The following is a 22,222-nucleotide window of genomic DNA, read 5'->3' as shown; positions in this document are numbered from 1 at the left end:
CCGTGAGTGGTATAATCTGAATACAGTGTGTCTCCCGCAGAAGGTGATAAACACTATTCAGAGTGCAAGAGCTTCCTCCACCAGGTCTCTCTATGACTGTAAGTGGAGGGTGTTTGAGGAATGGTGCCTTCAAAAAGGGCACACCTCTTTTCAATGTCCTGTTGGGGTGATTTTATCATTCCTACAGGACTTCATTGATAAACACAGAGCTTTTTCTACGATCAAAGTATACCTGGCTGCTATTGCTGCATGCCATGTGGGCTTTGAGGGTAAGAAGGCTAGCCAACATCCTTTGGTCTGCCGTTTTATGAAGGGATCTCGCAGGCTCTTCCTTGTTTCCAGGTCACTGGTGCCCTTATGGGACTTGACAGTGGTTTTAGATGGGCTCACTCGAACCCCATTTGAACCCCTGGAAGGAGCATCCCATAGTGAGACATCTCACTACATGTTACTCTGAGAACTGGGGTTACGTAAGTAACCTATAGTTTGGGCGGCAGTTCTCTATATGGCGCTGCGTTTAGTCCCAACCGCTGGAGAAGCTGCAGTACATATGCAAGAGCCTTTACGTGGCGCTGTAACTTCCTCCACAAAAGCAGCGAAGAAGCATGGTTGTCATGGTTGCCCTTCTGTTTATTCTCCGCGGTGGGGGCCGAGGGAACCGGGCAGAGTTTTTCGCAAGTCAAATGTTTATTAAAGTTGAAATCTTCCGGACAAATAGATAAAAGTGCCGGTCAAAGGTCTTCTTTGTTATTTATTGAGCTTTAAAACAAATGAATAACGAATCTATATAATTTAATAATAAAATACATGGAGCCTCTCTTTTTCCTCCCTCTCTTCGGACAGCGTCAGTGTCTGTCTCATGCAGCAGCTGATCCAGTAATGAGTGACCCGGCCGACAGTAAAAATAAACATATTTATAAGTAGTTTAGGTAGTTTGAGAGGTAATTAAAATAGCTAAGGGTGATGATCTGACTTGAAGTGTGTGTTTTGCTCCGTTCACCGCTGCATCACAGCGGGAGAAGCTGCAGGTGAGCAGAGCTGCGTGTCTTATGTCCATATCGAGAGAAAGATAAATAATCTGAATTCAGTGTGCAGTTTACTTTGACGCGGGGGTGAGCAGCAGAGGCGGGGCTATTGCGTCATCATTATCACAAAATGATCGTGTAGGGCGCACACACGGAGCCGTTGGACCCCCCAGAGCGTTGCGTATGCCCTTCTATACACCTTGGGACCCATTATCGTTACCGCAGTTGTTTACTGTCATATTCGGTCGTCCTCGTGTGGCCGAACGGTCTATATGAGACTAAACAGTAATGCAAACGACTGTTTTCGTCCTCGTGGGGCCGGGGCCTAATAGATGTCACCATGAAACTTCCCCAGTTGAATACTGACATTGATATATTTACTTTTTGTATTTCAAGTTTTATCAAAGTGTATGTTTGAATATACAAATGAGGGACTTTTTTATCAAACGAGTACTATTTGCATACAATTCCAGAACAGATATCTCTGCAAATGGAGAATGAGTGAATTCAGAAGAAATGTACGAATGCTAAAAAGACAAATGGTATAGTTGTTTGATGCTATCTTCCACTAGTCTGAAAGAAGACATGTCATTTAAATAGTCACAATACTCTTTGACAGTGCATGAAAAATGCTGCGTTTCATTGGAGTGTCTCACCTAAAACAGACTTTAGTGTGTCTAACAACAAGTCCTCCAACTCATACGACCAAATGGCCGATTGTTTGGGCCCTTATTACGACCAAATATGTTGTTTGTTCACGCGCTTAATACGTCCTATAATTACGTTTTAAAGTTTTCGCCATCTAGTGCTCCCGTTGAATGCTAACGTTACAGATGGTTGTTTATTCACAAATAACCCTCTCTGTAAAATCCTAATTGTAGGCTAGTTTGGCCATTAAAACGCTTTTTGATTAGATTGCTAGCGAGAAGTGTATATTGTACTATGAGAATCCACGTCCAGTCGATATGTAGGATCTATAGTTTGATAGATATTACGAAGATGATTTGAGGTATGAGGCAGCCTACATGTAAAGTTACGGGTTGAAAACAGTATTTCCGGTCTCTACGTTTTCAAAATAAAACCAATGATCAAATGATTTAACAGTGATATCTGCAGTGCTCATCAAATAAAAAAACATCAGTTTATCCTTGTTAATTATACGACATTTATTGGTCTAAATTGTGTACAATGCTTTTGTGTTTTTCCCATAGGTTTTTCTCTTTCGATTCTGAGACACACCTCTCTTTTTTCAGAGGTTTTGATAGGCTAAAACATTGATTGTTTTAGCCGCAATGCATGTTGGGAGATGGTGTTTATGCGATATGAAATCGGAAAAATATATTTTTAAAATAAAATAATACTTTATTCCGAGTGTTCTTGCTTTTCTCTTTGGAAGTCATAACATAACGGCATTGTAATACACGGTTTGGCTGCATTAAATATTACATATCTGCCGTAGTTATGTATTTATAGAGCCCTAGTGAGAAGACTATAGACAAACAGGAAGAACTGCCGCCAAAACTGAATATGTGACGTGGATCATAAATATATTAGCAATTAAACAACATCTTCCATTTCTTTTCACACAATACATCTCCTTGCAGTATCAACACTAATTCGGCTGACTTTTATATTTGATCCAATTGCTAGATAGGTTATATTTACACTATAACCGTGCACAGCTGATAGAAAGGGATTTTTTTGTAGTTTTTGAAGATATTATTTACTGAACTACCTTTCCAACTCCTCATGCAGTTGACTGTTACAGGTCTATACAGGTTCATGGTACAATGCATAAGCTTCAAAATCGAGAGACTGAAACTGTATTTTTCTTTACCGTTCTGTTTTGATTTCACAATAAAGTTAATAGTCATATTATGTTTGATATTATTATGTTTTATTAACTGCACCACTGTTTTTTTAACCCGCACCGCCTAGTGGTTAAAGCACGTTATTGAATGTTGTTGAATACGTTTTATTTGATGAAAACATTTAAATATTAAGAGTAGCCTACATACAAAATTGGGGGAAAGTAGAAGGCATGAAAGAAATATAGAATATAAAATATCAAGAAGATTGATCTCTAAAATAAAACAGTTTAGTGGAGGACGTCCAAAGGTATTAACAGGAGGATGTGCAAAACAGACCAACTAATAAGGCTTTATTTAAACATGAAAGAGCACTTTAAGTTAAGGTCTTCTTTTGAGTAAGAAAAAAACGTTGCGGCTATCCACAGATAAATATGACGTCTGACAAAGTACTTAACGTCCAATATATTGCATAGTTTATTTTGGCACTTGACAATCACCTTTCCTGAATTTGACTCAGGTGTAACTAAAGTCTGATTTAAGGGTTGTTTATATTTCACATCATAATCAGAATCTGCAAAGTAACTAAAATACATGTAGTGGAGTAAAAATACCAGGTTAACCTCTGAATTGTAGTGGAGTAGAACAAAGTAGTATGCTGCTGTAGCAAAAATATTTCCCAACTTGGGATCAATAAAGTATATATTATATTATCTTATCTTAAGATGATCGATGGCTACTGCCATATTTGCAAAATGTGCCTCTGAACCTTGACAAGTGCATGTTTCAGGCTTATCAATGAACAAGAGGAGGGGTCACAGACATAAGACCAGCTGTTAAATAAAGCTCTTCTGACCTTAGCTGTCATGTGGGTATATTAATTCACCCATTTATTAATTATATGTTTTAAATTTGATAACACCACTGTGTTTCGTATCCCCTAAACCTCCAGGGTGTACACAGTTTAATACTGGCAACTTCTAATTGTGGGAAATACGAAAACGTCTTATAAAGAGACGTGCCATATAATGTTGCGAAACACAAAATAGCCAGCATGGGTAGATCTGGAGGGGGTGCTGGACCCGTCCAATTCCAGTTTTGGAAAGTCTGCCGTGGTTCCATTCCATAGAGCTGTTTGACGCTCAGCGTAACCTTGTCGCACTGCCCCTCCAACATCCAATTCACAAGGCTTGATGACTAATCACGGGGTTTGTAAAGCAAGGCGGATGTTGTAGTGCCAAACTATAGCTGGGGATTCTGGGAAGTGTAGTGTCTTCGGAAACTGTAGTGTCTAAACTCCTAAAAAACTATTTGTTTCTCTGAATCGAAGGTTAAAAACACAAAAGCATTGTACACAATTTAAACCAATCAATATTTTGTAATTAACAAGGATAAACTGATGTTTTTTAGTGGATGAGTAATGCAGATATCACTGTGTAATCATTTGACAGTGAGGGGAATATATCCGGTTTTATTAGGAAAACTTTGAGACCGGAAAAACTGTTTTCACCCATGCTAACTTTACATGGAAGCTGCATACACGTTATCCTGGTGAGAGCTCAAATCATCTTCGTAATATCTATCAAACTATAGATCCTACACATCCACTGGACGTGGATTATGAGAGTACAATATACCCTTCTCGCCAGAAATCGAATCAAAAAGCATTTTAATGGCCAAACTATTCCACAATTTAGGATTTTCCAGAGAGGGTTATTTCTTGTGAATAAACGTCCCTCCGGGGCATTTGCAATGAACGGGCCGGGAGCATGTTGTTTCTTACACGACCACTACAGCACCTCTAGTGGTCGTGTAAGAAACAACATACACTTTAAAACGTGTCTCTGGGTCGTAATAAGGGCATGAACAATCGGCCTATATGGTAGTTTTTTTTTAAAAGGCCAGGCTGGTGTGTAAAGGCGCTGAAACACATAACGTGACTCCCTGAAGGTTTCTGAACACTTCATCAAAGTTAAATATACACTGGCTCTGATTGAGGTAATGAATTTAGGAGGAATTAACAGATGCTAAAATGCCAAAGTGCAGAAATGTGCATAGACGAGTGCATGAAAAATGCCTTGTCTCACCTTAAACACTGACATGTTTTTGTGAAAGTGTGCGTAAAGGCGCTGAAACCCAAGACATGACTTCCTGTATGTGGTCAGAATTGTGTAGAAGGAGACACTAAAGGTTGATATTGTTGATATAGCCAAAACATTTCCCCATTTCAATACTTGCATTAAGACAATTGTGTTTAGTTTGACAAGTTTCATGAAATTGTATGTTTAAAATTATAAAAATTAGGCAGTATTTTATTAAATATATGCTATGTTGTATAATATTCCAGATCAGGGGCCGTATTCACAAAGCATTTTATCTTACCGCTAGGAGTGCTCCTAACTCGCGCTAAAACATTTTACGTAGGAGTTTTTTCTTAAAAGTTATTCACAAAGCCGCTGAGACCTACTCATACTAAGGATAAATCACTAAGAGTGAACTAAGAGTGACGCGCCGTTGCTATGGATTACGTCGATTCTTGTGCATGAGTTTAGAAGCGGTCAGTACGGTGATTGGTTGTTCAGAGCAGGCGGTCTCGCTGAAACTCATCCGCAACATCCCACAAACGAGCCCACTAAATCACCGAAAAACAAGGAAATAGCCTAGGCTAGAAATGTATTCCTATCAAATAGTTATGGACAGTGCAGTTAGCAGAATAAACGCATGATGACAAGTTTGTGCAGACCACGATAATGACGTTGTATATGCACGTTAAAGAGAGAGCAAACAATAAAAATACGTATATTGCATTAAATCAAGGAGGCAATTAAAAGCACCCTGCAAACTATTATCCAATGAGCATATTTCCAGCACTTAAACACTTTCAATAACAGCCCATACTGCCGTTCAAGTCCCCCTATCATGATGAATGAAAACAATCTGCGTGTTGATTGAATGTACTTTCTTTCTATTGACGAACACGTCCTCATCTTTTGATGGCGCAATTATTTGTATGTCAATAGCACCGACCACACCGGGCATACCTGCAATTGCCATGAAGTTGGCTTTGATCCTGTGTAGTTGTTGATTGTCCAAAGGAAACCGGATAAACTGTTGGATGATATGTGGTCTAGAGAGCGCGTTGATGGTTTGGTTTATGGCACGGCTGACTGATGGTTGCGATATTCCTAAATCGTCGGCATTGCAAAGTTGCATTTTCCCTGTTGCTAAATATCGTAGTGTTGCCAAACATTTTATTTCCGGACTAATGGGGTTATTCCTGTTAGTCGGGGATGTTATTGCATCCCGCACTAATTCCACAACAAGTTTGATACCCTCACGATTTAGCCTATATCTCTTGATCAATTCACAGTCTTCCATTGTCTCCAAAACATTTCGTCTCGCAGCCATTTTCAGATTCTTTGTGAATAGGTCTTACTGAGTTAGGAGTCCTCTCGAGGACTTTTAAGCTCTCCCAGACTTAGGTGCTAATTTTAGGCCTAAAATACTTTGTGAATTGCTCTTAGTGACTACAATTAGGAGTCCTAAATTTAAGACTGACACGCCCATTATGTTTAGGAGTTTCTCCTAAATTTGCCAGTTAGGAGCTACTTTTAGCCCTAAGATCCTTTGTGAATACGGCCCCAGATTCGTATCTCACCATAAGCAAATATCTAATGCTAACTTTTGGCCAATTTAGGATCCATCTACAGATGCTAATAAGTAGAAATGTTGTGGCTCCACTGATCTGAAATAAGACACGTTTAATTATTTGTGTGGTCATTTCCATACAATTCCAGGACATAAATCTGAACATATGCAAAGGAGCCTAATCTTATTCCAACTTTCTTTAAATAACCCAAAATGTAATTGAACAGTGCATGACAAATGCCAAGTGTCCCACCTAAACACTGATATTTTAAGTTTGTCTGAAGCCACTGAAACAAATTACCTGATTTCCTGAACACTTGATCACGTGTTTATGTGTATCATGTATTATAAAAGTTTAAGACACAACGGGATCTGGATCAGAACGGAGCCGTCTTTCAGATCATAAATGTCAAACTTCTCATGTCTAATAATGGAGCTGCTGCTGCGGGTGAAAAAGTGTCAAGACTGCCCCTGTTCTTACGATTGAATACAAATAAATGATGAAAATATGATTGAAGGGCCAAAACATCAATATGTGTGCATGTGCCACAGGGCATACGTAGGAAAGGATCACATGATGCAGGCAAAAACCGAAGGGAGATTAACCACGCTTTGAAAATGGAAATCTCTGGTGTCAGCGCTTGACGTGTGTCTCAGTCTCAGGTTACAGCTGACTGACGGGCTTCCACTGGTCGCTCTGCTCTGACGCCGTGTGTTTGCCTAACACACCCATGTTGTAAGACTTTAATGTATATCCCTTTCCTGGTGGCTTAAACACACGATGTGTTTCCGTGACACTTTGCTATGCACCCATGTCACTAATGCCCTATAAACACACTTACAACGAGGAATAAACAGTTTTATTATGTTTTTAAGCAGTCATACATGGTTATAATGCTTGATAACAATGAGCACAAAACACATTTTATTTGAAGGAATTATTTGGCTTTATTTTCTTTACTATGGAGGATATTGTTTGGAATGTGGGTCACACATGTTATACATTTTAATATGTTGTATATGTCCCACAATAATGGAAAAGTCATGGAATGTCCAGTCTAATTTTTGTTTATTCATTTAATTGTTTTCTTAGTCCAATAATGAAATAAAGATGAAGGGAATACGGTTGGTTTTGAGCATAATAGGCCCCTTTAAATCTATGCTACTGCTACAACACACCAAACTTAAAATTATTTTGTGTAAGGGGCTATTACAGGAAATCAAAACTCCAATGTGACAACTCTTTGATAATAGTAAACATTTACATTCAACTTTTCCCCCCTAAAATCTCACTCAAACACTAACATACTCAAATGAAAGGTAACACCTGCACAATATCACTTGAATTGTGTAATTACTGTAAATTGTGCTACATGCAGATGATATTGAATTGTAAGTCATTTTATATTGCATTATAGACATGGGCTTGCAAAGAAATGACATTGAGTTACAAGCAAATATGAAGCTGTCTTATAATTCACATTTTAAATCATTTTTAAAATGCAGTTTAATATTTACGAGTGACTTAATTCAATTATACGGTGCCATAAACAGATTATTATACGCATGTATAAAGTCTAACCTATTTTTCAACTCATATCCCCCCTTCCTCCCCCTTTGTGTTTCCCTCCCCCGCATCTCCTGTTTGCTAAAGATGTGTAGAGTCATTTTCCCAGGTAAGTCAACAGGACTCTCCCGTGCGGCCTGTGTTGATCTAGCTCACTGACGTCAGGCAGCAGCATGTCAACAGAGGCAGGGACTCCAGCCCCCCCCCCCCCACATCACTGGCCAGTGTTTATAGCAGGCTTCCTTACACAAGTGGCCCTGATGGCGTGTGAGAAGCATGAAAGTAAAGTTCCGTATCCGTGTTTGAGAGTGAGAGGAGGGACATGGAAGTTTTTGAAGCTATTGTTTATATTGTGGTGACACGTTATTGGAAATAATTCACCTCTCGTATTTTGTTGTCACACGGACCCTTTAGTAGGGAACACCTGTAACTTCAGCTGCCATTCCTGCTAGCGCATCAAGCAGAGCAGTCATGTGTTAACCTCTCTGATATTAATGGCTAATAAAGATTGGAACTCCATTCTGAATACACCGCCTCCTACTCCCTTTTCACGGCACTACAATATAATATTGTATTTTATATTAATTGTATCGCACATGCTTACTTCAATTCTAATGTTTAAACAAATATTTTATTTTTATTTCATTCTAACATGGAGCAACTGTCACGTTATAGTTTATTTTTTAATAATATTTTTTTAATGCAAAGGCTTATTTTGCTTCTTTTTTTTTTATAATTCCTTTGATTTTTTTTATTTCATTCTAAATGGTTAATAAAGTTTTTCTGATTCCGACATTTTATTATTTATGTTCTATCTTATTGGACATTTTTTATTTATATCTGATTATGTTTTATTTTACCTTTTTTGCACATTCTCACTTTACTTCCAAGGTTAATATAACCATTTATTTTAATTTGTTTTAGTTGTATTTATTTTTATTATATTATCTCACGGACCAACTGTCACAAAACCAAATTTTTGGGAAGGCTAAATAACTAATTACCTGACACTGTTTTACCTCCGGCGTCTATAGAAAAGAGATCAACTCAGTGAAAGCATCGCCTGCTGACCAATCAGAGCTCAGTGTGTGGAGTTTACATCTATTAAGTAGCCCTATAAAGGAAATACAGTTTAAACTGCCGTAGGAAGAGAAGAAGCCGACGTGTCGCACTTATCATTCATATCACATTATCAATCAGATCATCGATCATACAATATCATAATATAGCCTGTTGTGGTGACCACCGATTTAACCACTGGGACATAATTCAAACTTGGAACTACAGTTGCGGCTATTATTCCCACACGGACATGTTATGTGTTACCTATATATAGTGTGTGCCCTCCTGGCTCTTTCTCTTGTTATCCCGGGCTGCTCTCTTTTAAAGTACCCTTTCACACCTCCATTGCACCGCCTCCGACTCCCTATCTCTCGGCACTAAACTATCATATATTTCCTTATCTGAGTCAGCTTCTCGAGCCGTATCTGGCCGTGCAACACTTACATTGTCACATACTGTATGCAGAAGTATTATTTTAAGCAACACATTAAGTTGACGAAACACTTGAGTCAAATGTAATTAAAGTCAGATCCACTCGTTTCTTAGATGGGGCAGTGATATCATAAAATTGTTAATGTACGCATTCAAACACTTTTTCTGTTACCAGCTGTATTCACCTTGCAGGTGGAACTATGTGGCTTGTATCCTGGATTATACGTTTAAGTCATGGATGTATAAAGTTCATAATATTTGTCTAATAATAGTTTACTTTTCATTTATGAAGTATGAGGCTGCGCTGTCAGTAGGCTACACTTGTCCCTGTTTGTGATTGTTCAAATGTTGCTAACCCCGCCCCTTTCACGTGAACGCGTTCTCAGCTGGAGAGAGAAACCCTGGCTTGATTTACCGAGTTGATAACCAGCGTCGTAGGACCGCTTAGCGAGAGCGCGTTTGTTAGGGTTAGTTAATAACTCAAACGTATCCAGGGTATGTTGAACTGGCTTCGTAGTACAGGGCACAGGTTGCTGCATAGCTGCGCTAATGTCAAAGACACAAATATTATGCATTATATTTTTCTTTTACCAGGATGCACTGACACAAATATTTGGGAAGGCTTAGCCTTCCCTAGCCTACATTACCCGCCACCCCTGAGCGCAGCGTCATACTTCCTGAATGTATAACTATGTTCTAACTATAATATTAGACAAATATGAAGACGTTAAACTTTAAACATCCATGACTTAAACACTTTATCCAGGATAAAAGCCACATAGTTGCACCTGCAAGGTTAATACAGCTGGTAAATTAATGCGTTGTTGGGGTTTGAATGCGTACATTAACAGGTTTATGATATCACTGCCCCGTCTAAGACACGAGTGGATCTGACTTTAATTACATTTGACTTGAGTGTTTCGTCAACTTAATGTGTTGCTTAAAATAATACTTTGTACACTGACACTGTAGGCCTAAGTGTTGCACGGCCAGATACGGTTCAAGAAGCTCACTCAGATAAGGAAATATATGATACATGTGATATGATGTGATATGAATGATAATGGGGCACATCGACGTCTGCACTCAGAGTGCCGTGGACTGTACATAATGTTACTTTGATCCGGTTACTTATGTTGTGGCAGATATTTAAGTAAGCTTTCTTAATGCTAATGTTATAATAGTCAGATTGCTCTTAAGATGGGAGGTGATATTCTATTAATTTTCACGTTCACACAGTCAGTTGATTTTTGCCGGCCGTCTTTCCTGCAACGGCAGTTTTTCAGTATTTCCTTTCTCCTGTAATATGACTTGATAGCTTTAAACTTCGCACACGGAGCTCTGATTGGTCAGCAGGCGGTGCTTTCCCTGAGTTGATCTCTTATTCTGGAACCTAACCTGCTCCGGACCAGGCTAGCCGTTCAGCATAAGTTACCATGGAGATCTAGCACGCTAAGAATTGAACCAGCGTCGTAGGACCGGAAATCCAGAGTTTTCCCTGAAGTTGGCCCGCTAAGCGAAAATCCGGCTTCATGGTACAGGCCTCTGAGCACATTCTCTAAGTTTAGCAGACACATATTTCTTAACAACAAGGAAAAACACAAACATACGTAGCAGTTAATGGACAATTAAGCTATCTGCGGCATTCCATGTACAAAGGGTACAATATAAACAACGTTTATCATTATTATTAGTATTAATAATTAACTTCTGAAGGAAATTTTGCAATTTTTAATCATCAACATATATCTGACAGCTAAAGCTGCTTATTCATTTATTAACTTAACATAGAATATACTTTTCCTTGTTGTAAAGCAAGTTACTAATTATTATCTTGTTATGATCAACTTTTTGAATATGACGTATGATATTGTTCCAGATTAAACTACCAAACTTTATCTAAAGTAGTTTGCTTTCCATTTACAGTTTTGTATTGCTGGCTTTATTTTTGAAGTTCTTCTATCACTGCTATCAACATGATAAAACATGATATAGTTTAACAATCATGCAAAAATGCTCATATTGGACACATATTATATTGTTTTCGGGAATATTCTTTTCTTTAATCATTGCTTCCCAATATCACAATCAAGTCAGCTTGATCCGTTTCGGCCTCAGGTTACTGTAAGCTATGAAACGTTTGGGTGAATAGGCAGATGATGATTAAAAAACACAATATTACTTCTGTTTCATGTGAGTCCAAAGAAAATAAAAGTTTGAAGTGGCAGTCCCTACAATCATTCATCCAGTCAACCAGCTGCTTTAAACTCATTGAGCTGCACCGGCAATTTGTGCTTCCCCATGTGTCTGCTCTATCATTAACTTCCACTGCGACCCTCAAGGTCACCGCAGCCATAAAGAGTGGCTGAGAGCAGAGAGTGAAGGCCATGACAAAAAGAAAGAAAGAACTACAATAAAAGCACACCATTTGTGCACAGCGGCTCGGTTTCATTCATAATGCTGATTACTTCTGAGAAGAAACAACAAAAGCATTCCTTTGAGAACATCAGGATCAGAATTTCCTGTATACAGAACACCGGATGTTTCGATTCTTTGTGGGAAAAACACAAAAACAGGACACCACGTCCAGCACTAAATTGCTTGATGTTTATTTACTGGTGGTCATTTCATTTGTTTTATCACAGAGGAATGACGGGTATGTGTTATCTTTTGATGGCACGGAGACAGGGTGTAGTCAGCAGACGGATTGCGAGGGGAAGAAAGAGTCAGATGGAATGGGACAAGGAGGTGAGGAGCAGAGGAATTTTAGCTCCGCATTCCCGCCCTCCCCTCCAGGGACAGCGCGGCCAGACGACTACTCATGCTTCCCCTCTGCAAAGGAGAGGAATAGCAGCAGGGAAAGGAGGCCATGGAGGGAGAGGCCTCCAGATGTTTTGTTGCCATTCACAGGTTAATGCACTCACCAGGTTTCCACAAGAGAAACTGAAGGTACACAAGCTTTACCTCTTCAATGTGAATGGGTCCTTACACAATGGATTCTTGATCTACATTGTAAAAATGCAATTTGCAAAAGCTGCTTAAGTAAAGAAAGACACTGAATATTTAACATTCTCCACTGATAAGGTCAGGACTCGTTGAGGTTAATGGTTATTTGTTTTTGTGTTGAGTATCAGTGAGGTTTCACTCATGGAAGGAATGCATTTTACTGCGCAGGTGAAACACATTATTTTGAACTCAGAAATATCATTAAAGACAAATGTATTTACTTTTACTAGATTTTTTCACAACTATCATTGGTGAGATTCTGTATTGATCAAGGTTTGCTTAGTTTGCTTATGAGGGGTTGTTGTAAAAGTAATTATGTAAAGGTCCGTTAAGTCACTTTCAATTGCTGATTGAGGTAACACAATGGCGATCCAGCCTATGGCCCACTTATGCAATGCCTTCACAACTTCTTGTCTGTGATGAAATCCAAATAAGCAATTTGTAATTCTCACCAAAAGCGCCAACAAAGAGAACAAAACTGACATTTAAAATGCATATTCACCAAGAAATCTGTTTTTCTTATTTTCTTAGTTTTGACCTGTGTACTTATTTTGTCAAAACTGCAATCAGCAAAAACAACAAATAAGTGTTAGGGGAGAGCATAGACCCTGATGAACAGTTCAAAATGTACTTCTGTTGAGTTCATTTCTGACCCCGAAAATGAAATCAAATATTAAACCCACACCAGTCATCATTGGTTGATAACCAAGGCTAAAAGGGCTTGTATGAAAAAGGGAAAAAGGTCTTGTATGAATGTCCATAGACTCCATGGCGTTCACCAGTCAGTGGTTTGCCACGGTAGTTGACAGTCAACCTCTGTCAGGGGAAACTCCCACCCAGAGATGGTTTCACAAATATGTCCAAAAGCAGTCATGTGACAAGTCCATGGCAATACCCATCTAAAAAGGCTTTCACGTAGACCAAAATAATCTGCTAAATTCAAATTCTAAGAAGTACCTGCAAAATATAGGTTTTGGTTTGGGTCTATTAATCCATCAGCCATTGTCTTCCTCTTTTCATGTTGACAGTATTTCATAAGGCTTGTCAAATGTGAAAGCTGAACTCTCTCTCACTGCTTATTGCCAAATGCAAATACAGAAAATAGCAAAACAAACCGTAAAACACAAATATTGGCAGCAGTAGCTACACCCTCATTGTAGTATTGGTTCATTGTCATTGCCAAGCACAAATCATCCATTTATTCTGAAACAAAGCAATGAAAGAAAAGAGCAGATGAGCAGCAGAGCCCCGTTATTTGAGTTCAGCGGGTTTGTGCTGGCCGCATCCACCGGCAGTATGGGAACCTAATCAGAAACAGTCTCTTCCAAGCTGCTCTGCTATAACAATCAAGGAGGGGAAAGAAATGTCTGGACTTCCTGATATGGGGTTTCCCAGGGAAGCAGCTTTGAGTCGTTTCTGGGCCATGACATCACCGGCAACAACACAGAGGTGTTTTGATTCCGCCGGAGGAAAGGAGAAGCTGGTGGGAAAACCCCTCCGCCATCACGATAACAACAATAACTGCCTGCCCTGCTCTTTGGGAAACAATGCAAATCGACTGTAAACAGTGTCATGGGGGAGGGGGTGAGGGGGAGTGAGAGACAGTGGGAGGGAGGTGGGATTTCGGGGGTTTGAGTCAACAGGCAGAAGCAAAATAGAACAGCTGAATAACTTTAACCGGAAAGAGAAGGTAGTGTTTGCTAGTCATGGGGATTTTTAAACAATGTTCCACAGGCGAGTTTTCATTCAGGGCTATTTATAGGTGAAACTCATCTGTGATATTGTTTATCAGTCGAATAAATGCCCCATTCATGTCTCGTTCAAAACAAACCAGCTGATTGCCAAACAGTAAAGAAAGGGCAAAGGCAAAAAAAACCTTTCCTATCCCTGTGGGAAGTTCAAAATAATCCCACAGCCAACATTCTTGAACAGTGACTGGCAACAGTGTCACAGGCTTGTTTGTGCGACGACAGTTTAATGTGTCACTACTTTCTGTTTCCCACGTGGATAAATGACTGCAGCCCCCACCAAACAACCCCGACCCCCCACCCCCTTCTCCTCTTAACCTCCGTGGGAAGGTGACACCAGCCGTGTTCTTCCTGGTTCAGCGCATTCCACAGCATCTCCTATTTGAGTTCCACAGGCACATGTCTTCCAGCTATCCCCCACCCACTTTACTGTGTGGCCGGTACAGCCATTGCAACACCGAGGGCAGTGCTGAGAGTTAGCAAGGTTTCTGGGACTAAGCCACGCCGGTGCATCATCTTGGGTTTGGGTTTGGTTAGCGGGAATGACAGATCACCAAGTGACCCTTTGACCTATGCAGCCCAGAGGAGACTAGACCATTTACTTGCTTGTTTTCTGTTAGGGTCAGTGTTAGCAAAACATAATTTAACCATTTAGCACAGTGGAAAGTGAAATATGGAAAAAACCTATTACCAAAAGTGAGGTAAGACAAGTCAAGCTGAATCATGTAGCTGAAATGTGGCATTAGTTTAAGGATGTGGGGCAAAATTCCCCAAAAGTCCAAAGAGATATCAGTGCAGAATCGTGCATGTTTTTTTATCCCTTTCAACGCCCTAAAATAATATGTAACAGTGTTATTACCCTATCCTTAATTTTAAAGCAAATAGGTAGATGTCTAGTCTGTACAATAAAATAATTTAAAGATTTTAACACTTTATCAAAATGTAAAAGCATACCAAACAAACGGCTTAATCCGATACTATTGACAACATACCAAACATGCTCTTGGTCAGTGTTATTATATACACTATCACATGGCTAACTAAGTATTTTTATTTATAGGATACCTCGTAATCACTTCTGTCAACAATGTCATTATCAACAGGAATCCGAGAGGATAAACTTGGAAGTGTTGTTTCCTGTGATGTGAACCCCCATATGGAAGCTGACAATAGTCCTATTATTGTATACCACTGACAACCTTAAAGGCATCCTGCCCTTTTTAAACACAGATTACGCCCTCCTCCTCCTCCTCCTCCTCCTCCTCCTCCTCCTCCTCCTCCTCCTCCTCTTCAACAACTATAGCCATAAACAAACCTTACATAGACCCTTCAGTAGCCAGGCCCCCTAATTGAGACAAGTGGGAATCATTTCCTGCAAGAACAGTCTGTGTGGCGCTGGACAGGTATGCCAAAAACCTCTGACCCCAAACCAGGCCTGTGCTGACATGAAAGTTGACCCCTGGTGACCTTTAGGGAACTCTACAGGCCCTCTTTGGTGATTTCCCACATAGGCCTGCCTTTGATGTCCATTGGAGCCTTTTCCCATGGCCCCTCCAGTCAAGACCTCTCAGGACTGGAGGAGAGGAGGGGGTAAGAGGCAACCTGAGGAGAGGTCAGCCCACACTGGAAGATACCCACCACACAGCCATTCTTTCTTCCTCTACGACACCTCCTAAAAATAATTCACCAACCCTTCCAAACACCCCATGCACACAAAAACTTTCACACATGCTCTCCTTCTTTGGGGAGGGTTTCAAAGACAGCTTATCTAGAGGCATGACAGATAATATTTTAGCGTGTTCGCAGAGTAGACAGCTGCCAACCATAACATTCTCCACCATGATCTTTTGCTGAACCTAACCAAAGATGTTTGTTACCCATTTGTTTGCGACTGAATCCTGGAAAAAATATGGTTCCCTCAAAACTTAATTGTGATTGCACTTCAGTTGTACGGGAACGTCATTTGAGACAGGGTTATGTTTAGAAGGCCTTTACTAATCAGTGATCATCAAGTCTAATATTATATGAAATGGTAACCCCCAAGGCTCAATCGTCTGGCAAACCAATCGACAAAACCTTTTTAGACAGGCTTTGTTTGTCTGAGGATTGCTCCTCCTGCTGAACTGCAGGGCAGAACAACGACCCTTCTCTAATTATGGGGTAATATTTTTCAATCACTGTCAAAGCACATACAACCATGAGACACCTGGCTTCATTCCATTACACATCCAGAACAACGTGCTGTCAGTGAAGAGCATGCAAATGACTTTTCAAGTACTCTGAGTGATTTAACGTTGACATTTCAAAGATGATGGCATGATGGTTACATTTGTAATGTGAAATTGCCTTTTCATGGACATAAAAGCTTCAGTTAGCAGTAGCCTTTTGCCTCGATCATATTCTATTAAATCCCATGCATATGTTACGTAGGCACAATAATCCTAATGCATATATGAAGCCCAATTACTGTGAAATTATGTAAAATAAATGTATCATTCAAACCTATCTGTTAAGAGAACATACATTATCTGCATTGCCATCATCAATTGAAAGGCTATATCAGCCTCACGCAATTATAATATAAATACAGCAATTATCCTTAGTCGGTAATATTTACACATCGACAGCGCTGAGCTAATTGGGAGCGCTAAAGAACCGCCTGTAATGATAAAAGCCGTATGTAAAGTGTCTATAGCCAATAACGCAAGGAGCTTTTACATAAACTACCTAAAGCTGTTACATACAATATTTTCAAGTCTCATTTCTATACAGATAGATAAAGCAGATGATATTATCATGAACTATAGTAAAACTAGAAAAATACCAATCTTCTCCTTCTCCCCTCACGAAAAAAAGGAGAGTTGAATCTCACTCAATTATCCCCCCAGGAACTCGTTGAAAGATAATAACTTAACACATTTGGAATGGAAGGATCTGGTGAACAAAATGTATGGAATGGGAAAAAATAACGATGAGAATAAGTTCACATCTTTGATTAAATTTAGGTGGGGGGGACATACCAAACATAAAATTATGCCTCTATGGTAAGATGTGACCATTAATGTATGTATCAATGTGAGTATCAAAGATGTATTTGTTATCTGTTAGCTGTTATCTGTTAGCTACAGTCAATCTAATATGTTCATTCATTAATTGTTTTTCTTTTGATTTATGGATTGTTATTTTGTTATTTAATTTCTCTTAACTGTATCTAATTGTGTTATGTATGATCACTAAACAGATAATTTCCTAAAATGCAAATAAAAAAACTTTCAAAATAACGTTGTCCCTCCAAGGTCCTATACAGTCAAGATGGCAGGATTGACAGCAATCAATAAGGAATGTAAAAGTCTATACAATTCTTAGTTTGTTTATTGTTAATCTCCTTCAACATGAAAGGTCCTTGAACATACACAAAATATAAGCTGGATGTGTGCAGAAATATGTGAGATTGGCCTTGGACAGTCATACAGAAACATACATGTTCACACATGACCAAACCCCCCACGGGTTTATACTTGTTGGAGATACAAAACATATCTTATGATTAAACGTCTATTCGAGGATGCTACTGAATGTGAATATCTCTGTCTGTACATGACATGGGAGGGACCAGGAAGGATATGTTCTATATTATGTATAATCCATTTGGGGTGAATCCAGAACCATCAAAAACACCCTGAGCAAGCCCACGCCTGTCTCATCCACCTCCATGATTATTTCTCCTGTCACTTACAGATTGGCAGCAGGTGGGATCTGAGGACAGCTGGAGAGGTGATTGGCTGGATGTCATGATTGATGGATGAACATGTGTAGACAAGTGGCTGAGCCTTTTACGACATGCAGGAGGATATAGAGGAGTTGAAGGAGAGAGACGGTGGAAGCAGAATGTAGGTGGCCTTGCAAGGGAGAGTGAATCATCCCCTGTGTGCTTAAGGTGGTTAATATGTTACATAGGCATTATTGTGATGAAGGGTGGAGGCGGGGGTGGAGTGGGGTGTGCCGGAGGTTAAGGTAGATAACAGAGTTTATGGAAATATTCACCTCCAGGTTATGACACAATGTAGCACAAAAAAAGGAAGATAAATCTTTAAGATCAAGTCATGTTTGTTCTATTATTATTTTATTTTGTATTTCATTTTTTTGTGATTTACCTATACTTTATTTATTTTGTAATAGTTTTGATTCCAAGCAAAGTGCATCTGTTAATGAACTAAGTCAATAAATACAAGTTTAAAAAAGAAATTGTAATCGAGTGAAATTTCATAAAAACAGATATATTGACATGTGGAGATCTGCATATTAGTCCATAATATGTCTCCATATAATTAAAAAAAGTCATGTTTCATAAATATAGTCAATATGCATATCAAATAATTATTTTAATGCGAGAATAAAAAATGTTTTAAATTCAGGAACGGGATGTTTTTGAGTGGATTGTGCATGTGTTTATTCAATCTATTTGTGTCAAACATTCTGGAGAAATATAGGTGGGCGTTGTTGTGTGCAGAGTATCAATTTCTCTAGAAAAAGGAAGTAATTCATAGAGGCGTTGTGTAAGCCTACTGCTGCTGTGCTTTCCCCCTGTGACCTCTACAGTTTCAGAGTGCAGTGCATGACCGAGGAGTAAAAGTAAAGGAGGCAAACACTTGAGTGACTGTGGCAAGAGCTCATCAGATATGGAACTTTAAAAAAGCGTTGATGCCCTGCTTTACAGTAGGCCTATAAGAACCTGTTGCCCTCTCCTCGGGGGACACTTCCAGAGATTGGACTGAGCAGCTGGCCCCAAAGCGAGCAGTGCAACTAATAATCTGTCCTTCTGACAGATGGGGTTAGATGGCTGTCATTTGAGCCGTGCTGATCATGCAGGCAGGGATATGTGCGGCAGCCCCTCCAGCAGAGATGCGCTCACTGGTGGCATTTCCTAGGCCTGCGGTCACTGTCACACTCACCGCTTTGGAACTCTCCATTTTCACACACCTCTCCTATGCCCCTGACTGAGAATGAACTCGGTGCACACTCCTCTTTCTGAGCCACTCAAGACACTATAGAACCCTTGAACTACTCTCACTTAGTAATACAGTAGCCTTACAGTATCATATATGTTTCACATGTTGCACACAAACACTGTTGTGCAATAACACTACTTAAAGGTGGGGTAGATAATTTTGGAGAAACCAGCTCGAGTGCGCTAGAATTTGAAAATACGCAGGCGGAAAAAATCTGCCACTTCCTTACAGAGTCCCTCCTCCAACACACACGTTGGCGCACATGACCAATGAGGGCACGAGATAAGTTTGTGCACAGATGGAAGGCTGACAGGCAGGTAGGCCATCCAGCTATTTTAGCCGGGCCGGCTCAGACGATTGGTCGTACTTTTTACAGTACTACGGCCTCCACAGATGACATTTTTGTATTTTTTTTTGTCAAAGCACTTAAGATATTCATTGCTATCGGGATGTTAAAAGCATTCCATGGAATATAAAAAATCTCGAGCCGGTTTCTCAAACTTACCCACGTTTAAAGAGCCTGTGACACGAGTTTCCCCCATCATCCAAACCAGGCATGGGCAAACTAAGGCCCGCGGGCCATATACGGCCCATTGGGCTTATGAATCCGGCCCGCCGAATATTGGTACAAATTTGTCCAAATTATAGTAAAGACCGCATTCATTTAGCCTTTTTCCTGCAATACCCGGCATTTCAGTTGATCCCACTAGATGGCGCACTCTAGAAACAATTTACCTGTGCTGGAGTCTGGTCTATTCTCTCAGCTGGCCCCATTCGGCAACCCGGCAAGATCGGCGAATACAAGTTGTAACAAGCAGTAGCGCTGAGCAAAGTGACTAGAACGCGACCACACACTAATAAAAAACATTTATATAAAGTCAGGCAACACTAACCAGGCTTAGTGTGATTCTGTTTATTTTACCTTACTTTAATAACCATCCGTTCACTGTTATTGACCATTGTGAAGAGGCAGACGTTTTCCTTTTGTTTTGTATTATTGCAACCATCGGATGGAATCAATACATGGGCTACATGTGGCCATCACAAGTCAAATCATAACGAAAACTACGTCGGTAAAATATGCGTGTAGAAAACGGCTTATGCCACAATATGATAGCAACAAGTAGTCAAGATAGTCTGATTAGCTTCGGTTGCTATGCTAACATCACCTGTAGAATGCCAGAGAAACTTTCATAACAGCATTGTGATGCCAAACAGCTTTCAGACTAAAACACATTCACTTATGGGGATGGGGGATATTTATCAGCTGCTTATGTGACAGTCAGACAATGAAAACTTTACAGCGGCCGCTGCCGCGAGTTAACGGGAGAATAAACTCCGGTAGGCGAGCAGCACTGCAGAGGGCGGTAATGCAGCTGAATCACATTTATAAACAATACACCACGGCACTCTGGAGAAAGGTACAAGGTAGGAGAAGTAGTTCTTTAATTTAATCTGGCTTCGTATAATTAAAAACTACTCGACACAGTCCTCTATTGATGTTGTTGTGAGCGGTGTTGCGGAGAAAATCAGCGACGTAAAACGCTGTGTGGGTCATAAGAAGGCACGTAAACGGTTACGTCAAGACGCAAACGATGACGCAATGACGCAATAATTCACCTTTGAACCTGCATCTGTAACAATGAGTGGACCAAAGAAAAGAAAAGTCAACATTGAGTGCCGAGTGTATAATGAGGAGTGGACAGCTAAATATTTTTTCTCCGATCTGCTACTGGCCCGGCCCGTCTGTCAAATTTAAAACTCATAGTGGCCCCCGAGCCAAAAAGTTTGCCCACCCCTGATCCAAACCCATCAATTTGAGTAAATATTGTCCCCTTGAAAACCGTTACTGAACCCATTTTGGATATTTGCACTTCGATAACCATTAATCTGCCCTTCAATGTTGACCATATTCTGGATCTTCTCGGGGATTCTTCAAATCCCGCCAAATTATGTGTGACGTCATTGCGGGCCAAGCGCTCCAGCTGCACCGTTCAGGATCCCAGCATCTGCATGTAAACGCACGATGGCGCACACAGAAGCAAGCTCAGACAGCAATGACAGTTTAATTTTGAACATGCCTGAGAGCTCATATGAGGCTGAAGGATCGGTTTATGTTTTATCTGTTAGAAGTTTAGGAATTATGGGCGATAATACGGTCATGTAGCCAGTGGTGGACTGGGACTAAAAATCATCCCGGGACTCTCGACCGGCCCACTTCGGTACCGCTAGTAAATTGTCAACGGCCCATCGGGATTCGTCTGGAAACGGTGGACCTAGTGTCCCGATCGGAGTAAATGGTAAATGGACTGTACTTATATAGCGCTTTATCCAGTCTTTAAGACCCCTCAAAGCGCTTTACATACTACATGTCATTCACCCATTCACACCCATTCATACAGAGCAGTGTACCTTACTCTAGGACCTAACATTCACACACCGTTGGCCATGCCATCTGGAGCAACTCAGGGTTAAGTATCTTGCCCAAGGATACATCGACATGTTGACTGCATGGGCTGGGATCGAACCCACAACCTTCTGGTTGAAAGACGACCACACTCCCTCACAGCCACAGTCGCCCCGAGTGGGAATAATAATAATAATAATAATCATAATCCGTGCATTTTATCCATTAATTTCCCCAACATTGTGGTAAAAAAAACACATGTTTAATCCATGTTGGTGTACTACAACTACAAAAAGCATCGGTTTGTTTTTTCATGAGGAAATGCAGACCGGCTCAAACAAACGATTTTTAAATCATCCTCCTCACGATCATTTAATGTATCATATGTTCGCCGAATTGACATGAAGGCACTAATACATGTAGTTTCATCCACTTGAGTTTACAACTACAAAAATAATCGATTTGTTTTTATATCACATCCGACGGGAGGAAATTCAGCAGCTCTCACTA

General features: G+C 40.1%; 1 long non-coding RNA gene across 1 annotated transcript in view; it reads right to left on the bottom strand.

The window, feature by feature from the left end:
- LOC307036937 overlaps positions 1-21,551 on the bottom strand; it is a 304,273-nt gene extending 282,722 nt beyond the window's left edge. The window contains exon 1 of the long non-coding RNA XR_013807533.1: positions 21,463-21,551. This is a non-coding gene — a long non-coding RNA (uncharacterized lncRNA). The remainder of the gene's footprint in view (positions 1-21,462) is intronic.
- Positions 21,552-22,222: the final 671 nt, after the last annotated feature.

The sequence above is a fragment of the Notothenia rossii genome (genome assembly GCF_949606895.1).
Source record: "Notothenia rossii genome assembly, chromosome: 4".
NCBI lineage: Eukaryota > Metazoa > Chordata > Actinopteri > Perciformes > Nototheniidae > Notothenia > Notothenia rossii.
This window is presented reverse-complemented; position numbering and strand designations above follow the sequence as displayed.